The 16,134-nt window shown below is 45.0% G+C and overlaps 1 protein-coding gene across 1 annotated transcript in view; it reads right to left on the reverse strand.

Moving 5' to 3' along the window:
- ATG7 (autophagy related 7) overlaps positions 1 to 16,134 on the reverse strand; it is a 151,712-nt gene that overhangs the window by 76,600 nt on the left and 58,978 nt on the right. The window lies entirely within an intron of this gene.

Raw genomic sequence — 16,134 nt, forward strand, 5'->3', positions numbered from 1 at the left:
GGGGTCCAATAGACCCAAGATGAAAAAATATCAGTTAAAAAAAAGCCAGTCCAATCCTGGGGCTGGTTGGCTTCTCCTTCAGCACAGGTTAAACTCCTGCAGCTGACCCCTGGATCTTTCCCTGCCACACAGAGACCCTGGCTGGAATGGTTTTTCTGCAGCACAAAACATGAGTTTGAGCTGCACTGCCACCAAAAAACTCCCCAAACCTCTCCTTCAAATAAACTTAAAGGGAGAAAATATATTTACATTAAAATGTGAAAGAAGCTGGGGTGACTTATCCTGCCCTGGGATCTGCTGTGCTGTGGCTGGCAGTTTGCTCCCTGTGACACAGCAGCTTCTGGAGCTGGTTTCTCTTGCACCCTGATTTAAATCAGGCTGCATGAGAAGCCAGCCCCAAGTCAAGCCAGCAGGAAGTCTGCTTCCCACAGCACACCTGATCCTCAGGTTGTCTTCTGCAGTCCCTTTAAACTTTAAAGGGACTAAATGAGAAGCCTGACAAACAGCTGAGAGGTGGGAGCAATTTGCTGCTGCCTCTCCATGGTTTTTGGATCTACTAATAATTCCTGAATATATCCAGGATTTTCTCTGGATTTTTTGGGGCAGGGGAGTCCCAAGAAAACCCAGATACATTTGGGAAACCAAAATATACCCCAGAATACTGATAAGGTATTTTTCAGGTTTTTTTTTTATCAGATAGATCTGAATGTACACCCCAAATACAAGGCCTGGGAAACTGGTAATGCTTTTTGGATTAGTTACAGGAAGTTCATGTAAAAAAATTTCTTGCTATTTCCTTGCCATACTCTCATAGGTGAGCAAAATCAGAAGGATCACAAGTGCAGCCACAAGGAGAGAAAATAATGGTCTAGTAAGAGATGTCCTTAATGTACAGGCACTGGCTATTTTAGACATGCATTTCTGATTTGCTTTTCTTAACATTATTTTGGTATACACAACAAAACAAATGAATCCTGCTCTTGGGGAGTGAAGACAATTTTAACATTCTTACTGTATTCCAAGAAATTATTTAACAACCCTACCAGATGTGTAGCAATTTCTTGCAGCTGTCTCTTTATGACACACTGTATATGGAAGTCAATTTATAAACTTGGACTGTGTTCAGTAATGTGACTGTATCCATCTTTCTCAGTTATCATCATCAAAGATGTTACTATTAATTTAAATTGGAAGCACCACATAGAGGACACAACAATTTAAGTCAGATTCTAGGAAGAATCATTGAGAACCTGGTATTTCATAAATACCTGTATTACTCCGGGGGCGAGGGGGGGAGATCAGCATGCCATTTGGCATGGAAGGCTGCAATTTGGGAGGTGGTGGTGAGAATCGGTGACTCCTTGAGTGTAAGGTAATTGCCTTCTGCTTCTATAGGGGATCTTGGGATCCAGGCCATTGTTCCCCACCCTTTTGTTAATGTGCAAAAGATGTTTCAGAGATTCAAATACTGTGGCAAAAAAAAAAAAGAGGGAACGGAACAGTGTCAAAAACAGACTAAGTTACTTTTTCCTTATGTTGAAGTATAAATCCCTTAAAATCTTAAATGGTTATGCTCCAGAGATCACTGGTATTACCACTGCTCCATTATGCTTCCGGGTTTATCCCTAGAGAAAATGAATTTCCATTCCTCAGGTTATGTTCTCTTTCTGAGCCAAAGAACATTGGCATCTAGCCATACATCTAGTCTCTTAGATTTCAACAACTACAATTATCTGAAGCTTTCCAGCTCTTTCATACCCACTGGGCCCCATATTCTGCCTTCACTGGTTACAATTGTACAGTTAAAGTGCACTGCTTTATTTCACAGATATACCTCTATGATTCTCTCTATACAATACCTAGCCGTGCCCGATTGTGCATGCTGAAATGTTGCATTCTCTCAGAGATGTCTGTTAATCTGAATCAATGTTCATAACCCAAAATGTTTGTTTTATGCACTTCAATTGCCTCCTCGGCTCTTGGTGTTTGTATCTTCATCTACAATGTGAAATACAGCTCAGGGTCACAGAAAGAGCTCCTGCTTCTCTTGAGAGTCCAACCTCAAGACTGAATGGTTTGTCATGTCGAAATCTCAGGCTGTCTTACAAACAGAATCTAGTTCTTGCTCAATAAGCTTCACAACATTCTTTTTAAAAACTTTAAGTACTGGCTAGTGCTGCAACTAGTCTCTGTTTGGTGATAATTGCACATTTTTGTGCTGTGCACCAACCCATCTCCCTCTAGTAATGTCCAGTCTACTACTTCTCACAACCAGGCTTCATACTACAACTTGAAAAACCAATGAGTGCCACCAGCATATTACGAGAGATTCAGAGCAAAGGTATTTTGTGCAAAGCAGGGCTTCTTTTGTAGCACCAACTCCTTTGCATATTAGGCCACACACTCCTGATGTAGCCAATCCTCCTGGAGCTTACAGTAGGGTCTGTACTAAGAGTCCTGTAGCCTCTTGGAGGATTGGTACATCAGGGGTATACGGCCTAATATGCAAATGAGTTCCTGCTACAAAAAAAGCCCTTGTGCAAAGAATAATTACAGCTCATCTAAAGTCACCATGGTGTATAAGTTAGAACATTAAAACCAGGATCCAGGAGGACTGAGTTGAATTCTCACTCTTCCATAGAACCTCCCAGGGTGACCTTGGGCCAGTCACACCAGTTGTTGTAAGGATAACATGAAAGAGGGGAGAGTAATACTGTAAACTGGGCCACCAGTGGGGAGAAAGGTCAGGTACAAATATCCTAACAAGTAAATAAGTAATAATATAACTTGGTTTCTGGCTGAACTGACTTGAATCTAACCCACAAATTTACTTTCACAGCAATGTTGCAGCAGGCTCTGTTTTTGATGGTGAAATCAAAACTCAGAATATAAGTTTAAATGACAATAATTAACAATGATTAACACATTACAGAATACCAAGATGCTTCATGCATAGTACTATGAGAAACAATGATAATAAATTATCATCATAGCATTCATATCCTAAGGTCAGTGAATGTAAAATATTTCTATTATAATTGCAGAATACAGAGATGGAGAACAGATTTTTTTAAATGGCTCATCACAAACTCCCACATCAGGAGACCACACAAGCATTTTCTGCCAGTAGTAAGTATTAATGCCACTCAAAACACAAAGCATAGTTCCAAATAAAGATTCCCTGATTAAATATAAACCCATTTTGTACACACAAGGCCAACACTAAATCACTCTTACACAATGTCCTATTAAAGAAGACAGACTGCTAATGGCATGGAAACACATTTCCAATTCATCAAAAGTTCTATGATTGTACAATTCTCCCAATAGCATAAACAATTTAATACAATACACACATGCACACAGAATACACATGTACACATCTCTTTATTCAATGTATATGAATCTGAGATAGTGTGATCTTTCATTTGCGACTATTTCACAGTGTGGCTGTGAGAATAAATGGTTTAGCATTTCCAGGGCCGGATCTACATGTTTTTTGAGGGGGTGCAAAAGTAAAAAATGGTGCCCCTTATATTTTTTCTTTGTATATACATATATGATCAATTTTTAAAATAGATATATAATAATTTTTTAAATATAGATATATAATAAGCAACTCCAGAGGAAATGAAACAACAAACTATTGAATTATTTGTCCTTTGGCTTTTTCAGTGACGATGGAATAACTGTATCAATTCTAAATGTATATATTTGTTATCTATTGTTGTACATTGCCCAGAGCCCGGCACTAGCTGGGATAGGGTGATTCATTAAGTTGAATCAATCAATCAACCAACCAATAAATTAATGTAGTGTTACTTATTCTTGTAAGTATGCACCGGACCATGTAATTATACCACTGTAGAAAAAGCTGTAGAAAAGCTCATTCTTTGCTTCAGTTCCCTCCAAGCTGAGTTCGTGTGAGCTAGTTCAATTTTTTAACCTCCGGCTCACACATTTTTGTGCTAGCTCAGGAAAAATGGCCCCAGAGCAAACTAATTTATGCAGTAGCTCACCACTTTATTGCTAGTAGTTCACAAAGTAGAATTTTTGATCATAAGACTCCACAGCTTAGACGGAGTATTCTTCTGTTTGGGCAAGGCAGTTCCTTCAATGGGACCTTTGCAAAGAAATTGCCTGTCAGATGAGGGACAGGGTAAAAGCCGGAATGGGCCAGAACAGCCTGGAACAGGCATCAAACAATGTTAGCTGCCACAAAAAACACTGGGATGCATCACAGACACTTGAAAACAATATTCTAGAACAGAAAAAACGGAACTCACATGTCCTTATTACCCTGTTCTGGGCCAAAATGCCTCCAGAACAGCCTTGAACTGGCCGGAACTGGCATCAAACCACCTGGGCTGCCACAAAAAACACTGGCATGCATCACAGACACTTGAGAACAATATTCTAGAACAACAAAAGCAGAACTCACACATCCTTACTACCCCATTCCAGGTCAAAATGCCTCCGGAATGGGCCGGAATGGGCATCAAACAACCTGGGCTCCCACAAAAAAACACAATATTCTAGAACAGAAAAAGTAGAACTCACACGTCCTTATTACCCTGTTCCGGGTCAAAATGCCTCCAGAACACCCTGGAAGGACAGGTTTCTTACCTGTAACTGATGATCTTCGAGTGGTCATCTGTGCAGTCACACATATGGGTTTATCCGCCAGGATCGGGCCCATCTCGGAGAATTCAAAGCAATCCTTAAGCGTTAATTTTGGCGCGCCTTTCTCCTCATCCTGGGGAGGGGGCAGTGTCTGCGCATGCCCAGACGAGGGGGAGGCGCCCAACCCACTCAGTTTCTTCCCGCCGCCGGAGAGGTGTAGTAAATGCATTGATATGATAGTCCAGCAGCGGGGAAGGCTGGGTGGGTATGTGTGACTGCACAGATGACCACTCGAAGATCATCAGTTACAGGTAAGAAACCTGTCCATCTTCTTCGTGGTCTCTGTGCAGTCCCACATATGGGTGACTGGCAAGCTATTTGTCAGGAGGCGGGTGCTGGATCTGTAATAGAAGCACTGTAAGTTATTAAAGAGAATAAACTTGTACTCACGAATAGGCAGCAGAAGGCATCAGTCGAAGATTGATCTCAGCACAGCCTGCCCAAAGGAGGTGTCATGCCGGGCACGGACGTCCAGAGCGTAGTGCGAGGCGAATGTAGATGGGGACGACCAAACCGCAGCAGCGCAGATGTCCTCCATCGGAATGCCCTTGCAGAAGGCTGTTGAGGTTGCGGCGGCTCTCGTTGAATGAGCCCGCAAGTGCTCGGGTATGGGCTGCTTTGCCAGTTCATAGCATAGTGAAATAGTGGTAGTAATCCACTTTGAGAATCTCTGGGTAGAGATTCTAGCACCCTGATTGTGGGTAGCATAAGACACAAAGAGTCTATTGTCCTTACGGAACTGCTTAGTAATCTCGATGTAGAAAGCCAGAGCTCTTCGTACATCTAAGTTATGTAGGGTGCGTTGACCCGAATCTGTAGGGTGTTGAAAGAATGCAGGCAAGACGGAAGGCTTTCCTAGATGGAAAGGTGACACCACCTTAGGTAAGAATGTAGGGTCAGGGCGTAGCACCACCTTGTTGTGGTGGAAAACTGTGTACGGAGGGTCTTCTCTGAAAGCGCAGATGTCGCTGGCTCGTCTGCCGGTAGTAAGGGCTACTAGGAGGGCTGTTTTCCATGTCAGAAGATGTAAAGAAATAGAAGCCATGGGTTCAAAGGGTGGCTTCATTAACTGACTGAGGACCAGAGACAGGCTCCAAGCAGGTTGTATTTTGTGGATTGGAGGGTGGAGGTGAAGGATCCCCTTCAGGAAGGCCTTAGTGGCAGAATGTGAGAATACAGTGGAGCCGTCAATACGTGGATAGAATGCAGAGATAGCTGCTAGATGAACCTTCAGAGAAGAGTAGGACAGTCCAGTATTGGAGAGAGTTAGAGTGTAAGTCAAAATTTGATTGATATTGGCTGATTCAGGTCGAAAGTTATGTAGATCAGCGTATTTGGAGAAGCGTTTCCATTTGAAGGCATACGATTTTCTAGTGGCAGGTTTCCTGGCATTGAGCAAGATGTGTCGGACCTCCGGAGTGAAGGTCATGAATTGATCCTCCATGCTGTAAGGCGGAGGAGAGCAGGGTTGTGATGGAGAACCTTGCCGTTCTGTTGAGAGAGTATGTCCTGGTCTTGAGGGAAGCGGTGAAATACACCGTGCGACAGTAGGAGGAGGGTGGTGAACCACGGTTGACGGGGCCACCATGGGGTCACTAGGATGCAGTTGGCATTGTCCGACATAATTTTCTGCAGTACTCTCGTAATGAGTGGTATTGGAGGAAACATGTAAAGCATTGGTCCGCTCCAAGACTGTAGGAAAGCGGCTCCTGCAGATAGTGGAGACGACTGGCCGCGCGTGTAGAAGCGAGGACATTGTGCATTGTCCGGTGCTGCAAATGCATCTATCTCCGGGGTACCGAACCTCTGAAACAGAGGGAGAAGATAATGAGTGTTGATGGACCACTCGTGGTCGTTGATGGATTGTCGACTCAGAGCATCCGCTTGAATGTTCTGAACTCTGGGTAGATGCACTGCAGATAGGAAAATGCCGTGGGCAATGCTCCAGTGCCATAGGGTTAAGGCTGTCTTGCACAATCTGATGGAGGCAGTACCTCCCTGTCGATTTATGTAGAAGACTGTGGCTATGTTATCCGATGTAACTTGGACATGTTTGTTGTGAAGCGACGGAAGGAAGGATCGCAGTGCCCTGTGGACTGCCAGCAACTCCAGGCAATTTATGTGGAGAGACCTTTCGTATTCTGTCCACTGGCCTTGTACAGTGAGCTGTCCTAAGTGGGCTCCCCATCCCCACTTGGAGGCATCTGTAGTGACAATCACCGAGGGAGGAGTCTGAGTGAAAGAGATTCCCTTGAGGAGGTGATGGTCTAAAGTCCACCATTTCAGAGAGGGAATGATGTGAGCTGGAATGGTGAGTATAGCGAGTTGATGTTGACGTTGTGGATGAAACGTCCTCACGAACCACAACTGAAGAGGGCGCATGTGAAGTTTGGCAAATAGAAGGACGGAAGTGGTGGCAGCCATCAGTCCCAACATCCTTTGAAAGGTGAAAGCTGTCTGAGAGCGATGTAGAATGATGTCTTTGGCCAGAGATTTGATGTGCTGTACTCTGTCTGCTGGCAGGTAAGCTTTGCATGTCACAGTTGAGAGATGTGCCCCTATAAACTGTATGGATTGAGTAGGGGTTAGATTTGATTTTGTAGTGTTGACCTGGAGGCCCAGGGTGGCCAAAAGGGAGAGGGTCACGGAGACATCGGACTGGAGCTGTTCCTTGGATTGGGAGACGACTAGCCAGTCGTCTATGTACGGGTAGATGGAGATGCGTTGTTGTCTCAGAATTGCTACTACCACCACCATGCACTTCGTAAATACTCTCGGAGCCGTTGAGAGGCCAAAGGGAAGGGCGCGGAATTGATAGTGTTGATTCCCTATGGCAAATCTGAGGAACCTCCTGTGATGGTGGTTGATGGTGAGGTGAAAGTAGGCATCTTGGAGATCTATTGATGCCATCCAAGCTTGTTTTGGGATCAGTGGAAGGACGGATTGAAGTGTAACCATCCGAAATTTTTTGTGATGGATATGGAGGTTGAGCTTCCTGAGATCTAATATGGGGCGTAGGCCCCCGTCTCTCTTCGGCACCAGGAAGTAGCGGGAGTAGAATCCGGTGTGGTGGTATTGAGGAGGAACTGGTTCTATAGCTCCCTTGTCCAGCAAGGTTGCTACTTCTAGGAGCAGAGGGGTAGATATGAACCTGTGGTGTTTTGGGGTCGAACTGAACTCTATTGAATATCCATTTTGGATGATAGACAGTACCCAAGAGTCCGATGTTATGGCTTCCCAGTTGTGGTAGAACGGCTGCAGTCTGATGTCTGGGCGGTGATGCAGTGGGAGTGGAGCAGGGGAGTCAAAGAGACTGTTTGTTGATTGGCGTTGTCTTCTTTGTGGTCTGAGGGCGTGCCCTCTGTTGGAACGGCTGTTTAGTTTGAGGAGGCTTGCGTCTCCAAGGTTCGGTTTGGCGAGGAGATCTGGAGCGTTTGAAGTAGTTAGGCTTCCAGGATCTTTGTTTTATGGTTGACTGAGGCTGGGTGACTCCTAGTCTTTTTGCCCTCTTTCTGCTGTCATCAACATTGGTGAGGATATCATCTGTCGTGGCATTAAATAGGCCTTGGCCGTCAAACGGCAAATCCTCAATTTTAAATTTGATGTCTGGCTGCAGGGAAGAAGACCTGAGCCAGGCGTGTCTGCGCAGGGTGATAGCTGAAGCTAGGATCCTGGATGAGCATTGGGCTGCATGGTGAGCGGTGTTTATCTGCTGCTTGCTGACTCTAGAAAGTTCCTGCAGCGCGTGAGTGGCTTGCTTTTGAGTAGCCTCAGGAAGGGCTGTGACCAAGGAACTCAGCTGGGTGGTAAGATTGTAAGCATACGCAGAGAAGTATGCCATATAGTTATGGATCTTGGTAGTGGCAGTGGTGAGGGAGTAGATTTTCCTCCCGATGGTGTCAAGTTTCTTGCCCTCTCTTTCGGGGGGGACAGGATGTCTGGTCTGTTTAGACTTCGATGAGGAGTGGACTATCATCGAGTTAGGAGCCGGGGGGTTGAAGAGGAACTTCAACTCAGGCGCATGTACTTTGTAAAGTGCCTCAACCCTCTTAGACATTGGTGGTACAGAGGCTGGTTTGTCCCAGGCTTCCTTCAACGTCTCCAGATGGACTGGGAGCATGGGAAATGAAGAGCCCGCAGGGTCTGCGTGTACTAGGTCATAGACCACATCGGAGACTCTTGGAACATCTGTTGTCAGCTTTACATTGAGGGAGTTAGCCATGTTAGATAGTAGGTCTAAATAAGACTTAGACCCCTCAGATGGAAATAGGTCGGCGGGTTTGGCTATGTCCGAGTCCGGGGAGTGGAGACCGGAAGCTGAAGAATGAGAGGACACAGATTGCTCTGCTTCTGAGTCATCGAGACTGGTAAGGGTGCTCTCGATGCGGAGAGATGTCTCGGTATCGAGGGCGGATATCCTCGCAAGAGTGATCCCTGTAGTAGGCCCTTTCTAGGCGTCTAGAGTCGTCACGGGACCGAGAATGCTCACGGGTGCGGTGTCTGTAGAAGCCGGGAGAGGGTGACCTTCGGTATCTGCGGTATCTGCGAGGAGATGGTGATCTGGACCTCGAAGGAGTGTAATAGTAGTAGCGGTCTCTGTGGCCACTTCTGCATCTTTTTTCTCGGAGACGTAGAGGTTCTCTTGGAGTCGAGGGAGCTCTGATTAGTGACGGGGCCGTGATTGGTTGTCGAAGATTCGGGACTTCTCGGAATGAGCGGTCATCTAGAATGTTGAGGTGTTGGCTCTTTGTCTAAGTCGGAGACTCGGTACCGAGGATTTGCTCCGGCAGCGACTCGTGCACCGAAGGTGATCTAGAGCTGATGCGGACAATTTCCAGTGGCATGATGGCCGGAGTCACGGTGGACTTCGATGCTGGTGTGGTCTGTATCAAAGCAGTAACAGTCGTGGCTGGACGAGGTGTTGGAGGTTGAGTCACGGCGATGGGGTCGAGGACCTTATGGCTAGACTTTGACTTTTTGGGAGACTTCGGGTCTGAGGGGTCTCTCGAAGTCGACTCGGTACGGTGCCGCTTCTTGGATTCGTCAGACTTCTTTAGGTGTTTGCCGGATTTATGCTTGCTGGGAACCTGTGCCACGGAAGCTACCGGCTGATTCGTTCCCTTATGGAGCAGGGAAGACGGAGAGGTCTGTGAACCCGATGCGTGCGACATTACTGGGCGCAGCGATGACTCTAGCAAATGGCTTTTGAGTCTTGCCGCGCGGTTTTTCTTCGCCTGTTTGCCGAACTGGCTGCAGTGCACGCAGGAGTCTGTTCGGTGTGCCTCGCCGAGGCAGAAGAGGCAAAGAGAACGTCCGTCAGTAGATGGGATTTTCGCAGCACAGCGAACGCACCTTTTAAAAGTTATTTTTTCCTTCCCTTCCATCCGCCCGGAAAGAAGGGGGGGGGGAGAAGAGGACGAAAAACGAAGTATAGAGAAAGATTTTTTTTTATATATGATACCAGAATGAAGAGTGAAGAGGAGCGAAGGACGATGAAAAAACGGAGAGATAAAGATTTCAAGGGACTGCAACGAAAGCAGGAGATCAGCGAGATAGGTGTTTTCCGGACGGCGGTAAAGAAGAAACTGGGTGGGTTCGGCGCCTCCCCCTCGTCTGGGCATGCGCAGACGCTGCCCTCTCCCCGGGACGAGGGGAAAGGCGCGCCAAAATTAACGCTTAAGGATTGCTTTGAATTCTCCAAGATGGGCCCGATCCTGGCGGATAAACCCATATGTGTGACTGCACAGAGACCACGAAGAAGATCTGGCTGGAACCGGCGTCAAACAACCTGGGTTGCCATAAAAAACACTGGGATGCACCACTGAAGAACAAGATTCCAGAAAGAAAAACTGGAACTCAAACATCTTTATGAGCCCATTCCAGGTCGAAATGCCTCCAGAACATCCTGCAACAGGCCTGTTTCATGCCTCAGAGGTTGTTATACAATGCCAAGCTGCATTTTAGTTGCAGGTCACCGCACGTAATAAGGTGGCCAAGGCCCATTAATCTCATGCAAGGGAAATTTCCAGTAGACTGTGCCCAACAACACTGTCTTCTTCCCAAGAATTAAGCTTTTGAAACTTTGTTACAGAACAGCTACTCCAGTAGAATTTATAATCTTAAAAGAGAGAGATAACTACATATATAACTATATAATAGAGTACACACAAAAAACAGGGAGACGATGGTACCATCAAATAACAGATGACAGAATTAAAACAGGAGTGTAAAATCATAATGGATATGCTCAATGGGTATCTAAAAACATCTGAAGGATTTCAACTTCAGCTCAATATATATTCTGTAAGGTGAAGCATCTCCAGAAGTATACAATAAGATGTAGACAAGAAAGAACCTATTACCAATTATATTTTACCATGATATGCATATAACTTCTGTCAAGTATGGAGGAAGCAGAGGCACACACACACCAATATTAGAATTGTGTTACTTTATTCTATTTACCTGCCTCCAAACCTACCAGAGAAGCCTACAAAGAAGAGATAATTTGCTGGTCTCAAAATGCATTTTAGGAAGGCGATCAAATAAGAGACACAGCTTAGCAAATAGGGAACAGCTTGGCAGGGAGAAGAAGGGGCACAGTAACTGAAAGGAATGAAAGGATGCCAAGATGGAAAGATTCCACTGCAGGGCTTTAAGATACTAGAAAACAGCAACAGCTTTCATGGGCGTTATGTTGCCAACCACCTATTCATCAGGAGACAACAGCCACAGGAGAGCAACTAAGTTCTCCAGTTAGGAATTAAATACAGGTTTTGTTTAGACAAGAAAACCCTAAAATGTTGCATAAACACTGGCATTTACCAATGTCCAAATATACTGTTTGGAAAGACCTTCCTGTTTAAGTTTGTCTTTGGCACTGAAGACTGTTTGAAAAGGATAGGAAAATTTTAGTAAAACAGATAAAAATCATTAGTGTCATCACAAAGCTCTCCCGTAATTTCTGTCTCCTCATGTTATGCCTGTGTTTCAAAGGGCTTTGGATCCAGTTATTTTTATGTTAGTAAAAAGCAAGGTCTCAAAAGTTTCTGCATTTGTAAAATTCTCTTCAGAGAAACGACAAAGTAGGGAGCTAGCCTTCTAGCAATCCAAAGAATCTTTACAAACATGCTGTGCTCTGACTCTAATATAAAGGACTATACAGTGTTTGGCCAACTTTTTAGTGTAAGACTTCAATACAGCATGAGGGGGGCATGGATTTCACACCAAAAATTATTCTGTTCTACAATTAATTCTGCAATCCCAAGAACACTTTCTTGGGAGTAAGCCCCACTGAACAGACTTTTTAGAATTCTGAGTAGACCTGCTTAGGATTTTTCTGTAAGTATACTCAGGGCTTTTTTTCTGGAAAAAGAGGTACCAGAACTCTCAAGAGGGAAATGAAGGAGAAACACATGGGTGCCTCTCTGAACTTTAAACATTTTTTGAGAATTCTGTTTCCATAAAGAGGTTCCAGAACTTCATTTCACTGCTCTCCCCCAGAAAAAAAGCCCTGAGTATACAACTCCACCACTCTTAAGCCAAGTATTATTGTTTCAGTATATTTCCTATATCTTTAGCAAATTTCACAGTAGTGACACATTTTTAACATGGTCTGTAAAGCCTAAGATTCTCTTCTTCCCCAGAATAATTTCGGGTGGGGGTAGGGAATAATGGATTTTAAATACCCTGTAATTTTGTACAGAAACACATTCTAAACACAAAAAACAAAAACCTAAATACTGACATTTTCTAGGGTTTTTTTAAAAATCTAATAGTCTATAGTCTGTACCATGGCACATAGACATCACAAAAAGACCTAGGGGTGGCACAGACTCCTTCCCATTTTTGAAATTAAACTTTTAAAAAAAGCAAAAAAAAGAGATTGATTTAGTGGGTATCTTTGGATGTCTGAAATGAATCCTCTGACAAGATCCAAGTCCAAGGAAGCAACTGGAAAGATGCTGCTAATGAACTATTATAATTACCATTACCTATAAATCACTGGAGGGCAAGCAAAGTAAATCTCAGCTGCCTCTCTGATAGCCAACAACTCCTCCTTCTGGGCCCGCCTCCAGGTTTATGAAGGGAAGAGTCTTTTGGATTCCAGGCACAAGTCAGGTGAGGAAAGCTGTTTCAGGCTCAAAGGAAAGGTAACTGCCATTTGTCCAGACTCCCATCTATTGTCACTGCAGTCCCTTGGAGCAGCAGATAGCAGTCAGGTTTGTTCTTCTCTATTGCTGCTAGAGAAAGGTAGTTGACAGTGTAATGCAGACATGACAGATATGCCCATCCCATTAATTTCTGAGATGCTCAAACATGTTCCCAGAAACCCCAATCCAGAGGATGTTAACCATGCTAGCAGCATTAAAATCGATAGGCCAAGTTAGTAGCAGGACATGGTTTGAAATTAAGCAGCTCTAGATTTGATCCATTCCTTTATGGGGGCACAAGTGAAAAGTGCCTTGAATCCCCAGAATAAAGATGTAAGAGTAAGTACATTTCAGTGGGACTTAACTGGATCTCTGGATCAGGGCTGAACTGTTTGAGGAGAATATAAAAGACACATAACACCACTGTGTAATTAAAACTTAAGTAAGATTAACTTTGTCAGTGCATGAGAACTCTCACATAAGCCATTTGGACACTCACAAAGGAATAACAGGGTATTCACTTTTCAATAGTGGTGACATTCATATTCAGTGTTGAAAACTTTATAATAAACCTAAAGCAACTCAGTTTAATGCTTTCCCAGACTGCTATGAAAACTGTTTGTGATGGCTCACTTCAAAGCAAAAATAATCCTTAGCCTTACCTTGAAAGTGCTGAGCCATGCTCTAGCTTCCAGTGTCTTTAGGCAGCTCTGAGCAATACATCTGAGATGCAATGAGGGACTACCATTATCCTGTGTATAAACTGTGGGGACCTACATATCTTCAGGATTGCCTCCTCTGGTATGTCCCCCAAAGAGCTTTACACTTTACACAGAGGGTGTTCTCCGCAGCTGAGAACAAAACGTCTGGAAGGAAAACTGTCTCCAGTAGAACACGGCACTTGAGCCCGAAAGATTCTACAAACCCTAATGATGTTACCAGCCGTGAAAACCTGGAATCTTTGATAGCTTTACACTTTACTGGAAAAATCTACTGGTGATCCTTAGCCCAAAAAATGTCTTGACCCTTGACCAGAGCCAGGACTTTTTCAGCCCTGGCTCCTACCTGGTGGAACTCTCTGCCAAATAACATCTGTGCCCTGCAAGACCATATGCAATTCTGCCGAACATGTAAGGCAGAGATGTTCCACCAGGCTTTTGGTTGAGGGCAGCAACAGGTACCACCTTATCTGGCACTCCCTCCCTTCTTCCCTTCTCCATTTTGCTCTCTCTCACATGTGGGACAGTAATATATACTGTATTTAGTTGGCACCATCTAATGTTCTTTAAAATTTTAACTTGACTGTTTTAATTGTCATTTATATTGCATTTTTTTGTGTTGTTAAAGCTAGCCCCACCCCCCAGCAAAGCATGACCTCTGCTCTGCTTCCTTCCTTCCGTCTCTGTGTTGTGTAGAGAAAAGCTAGCCTTGAAGACTGACACAGGCTGCAAAGCCTGCACTCCATTTGGCTTCCTTCCTTCCCCCATCTCTCTGTTGTGCAGAAAAAAGCTAGCCTTGAAGACTGACACAGGCTGCAAAGCCTGAGCTCTGTTTGGCTTCCTTCTTTCCCCCATCTCTGCGTTGTGGAGAGAGGAGCTGGGCTGCCTCTCCTTCCTTCCCCCTCCCTCCCCAGTGTTTGAGAGAAAAGCTGGAGTCCACCGGCACTTTAGACCCATAAAATGTTCTTCAAGGTATGAGCTTTCATGTGCCTTGCAGTATGCTCTTTTGGGGAGATTTCCCCGGGAGGCCTGGGGGGCAAAGAAGGGTGCGCGTGTTTTTTCCAGCCAGGAGGGGTGGGGAGTGGGCATTCCAGTAGCTATTTTTTTTTTACCAAACGACCCTTGGGCAGAATTGTTGCTGGCTGGGGTCATCTGATGGTGAGAAAGTTTTTTTCCCCTCCCCCACCCCTCATTCTTTCTTTCTTTCCCCGCAAGTGATGCTCTGTCTGTATTCTTGGTGCTGGGAGGGAGGGAACATAAGAACATAAGAGAAGCCATGTTAGATCAGGCCAATGGCCCATCCAGTCCAACATTCTGTGTCACACAGTGGCCAAATATATCTCTCGGCTTGGCTTCGCGAACGAAGATTTAAGAAGGGTGCAATAGTCCACGTTTGCTGCAGGCTCGCTGGTGGCTGACAAGACCAATGTGGGACAGGCAGGTCCGGCCACAGCGGCTGCAGGGAAAAGTCTGATTTAGGGTTGGTCCTGTAGCAGTGCGATTCTTCCTCAATCTCCTTTTGTCCTCAAGACCAGCTATGCGTGTGTTCTCAAAGGAAGAGACAGCCTGGTGGATGGTGTGCCTCCATGCTTTGCGATCTGAGGCTAGGTCAGACCACTGGTGATGGTTGATGTGACAGGTGCTAAGGGATTTCTTCAAGGAGTCCTTGTACCTCTTCTTTGGTGCCCCTCTATTTCGATGGCCGGTGGAGAGTTCGCCACACAGGGCAATCTTGGGAAGGCGGTGGTTTTCCATCCTAGAAATATGCCCTGCCCAGCGCAGCTGCGTCTTCAACAGCAGTGCCTCGATGCTGGTCCTCTGCTCCATATTTTTATCTAACCCCTTCTTGAAGGTGGCTATGCTTGTGGACGCCACCACCTCCTGTGGCAGTGAATTCCACATGTTAATCACCCGTTGGGTGAAGAAGTACTTCCTTTTATCCGTTTAAACCTGTCTGCTCAGCAATTTCATCGAATGCCCACGAGTTCTTGTATTGTGAGAAAGGGAGAAAAGTACTTCTTTCTCTACCTTCTCCATCCCATGCATTATCTTGTAAACTTCTATCATGTCACCCCTCAGTCGACGTTTCTCCAAGCTAAAGAGCCCTAAGCGTTTCAACCTTTCTTCATAGGGAAGGTGTTCCAGCCCTTTAATCATTTTAGTTGCCCTTTTCTGAACTTTCTCCAATGCTATAATATCCTTTTTGAGATGCGGCGACCAGAACTGCACACAGTACTCCAAATGAGACCGCACCATCGATTTATACAGAGGCATTATGATACTGGCTGATTTGTTTTCAATTCCCTTCCTAATAATTCCCAGCATGGCGTTGGCCTTTTTTATTGCAAACGCACACTGTCTTGACATTTTCAGTGAATTATTTACCATGACCCCAAGATCTGTCTCTTGGTCTGTCTCTGCCAGTTCACACCCCATCAACTTGTATTTGTAGCTGGGATTCTTGGCCCCAATGTGCATTACTTTGCACTTGGCCACATTGAACCGCATCTGCCACGTTGACGCCCACTCACCCAGCCTCAACAGATCCCTTTGGAGTTCCTCACAATCCTCTCTGGTTC

This window comes from Heteronotia binoei, chromosome 5, assembly GCF_032191835.1.
Source record: "Heteronotia binoei isolate CCM8104 ecotype False Entrance Well chromosome 5, APGP_CSIRO_Hbin_v1, whole genome shotgun sequence".
NCBI lineage: Eukaryota > Metazoa > Chordata > Lepidosauria > Squamata > Gekkonidae > Heteronotia > Heteronotia binoei.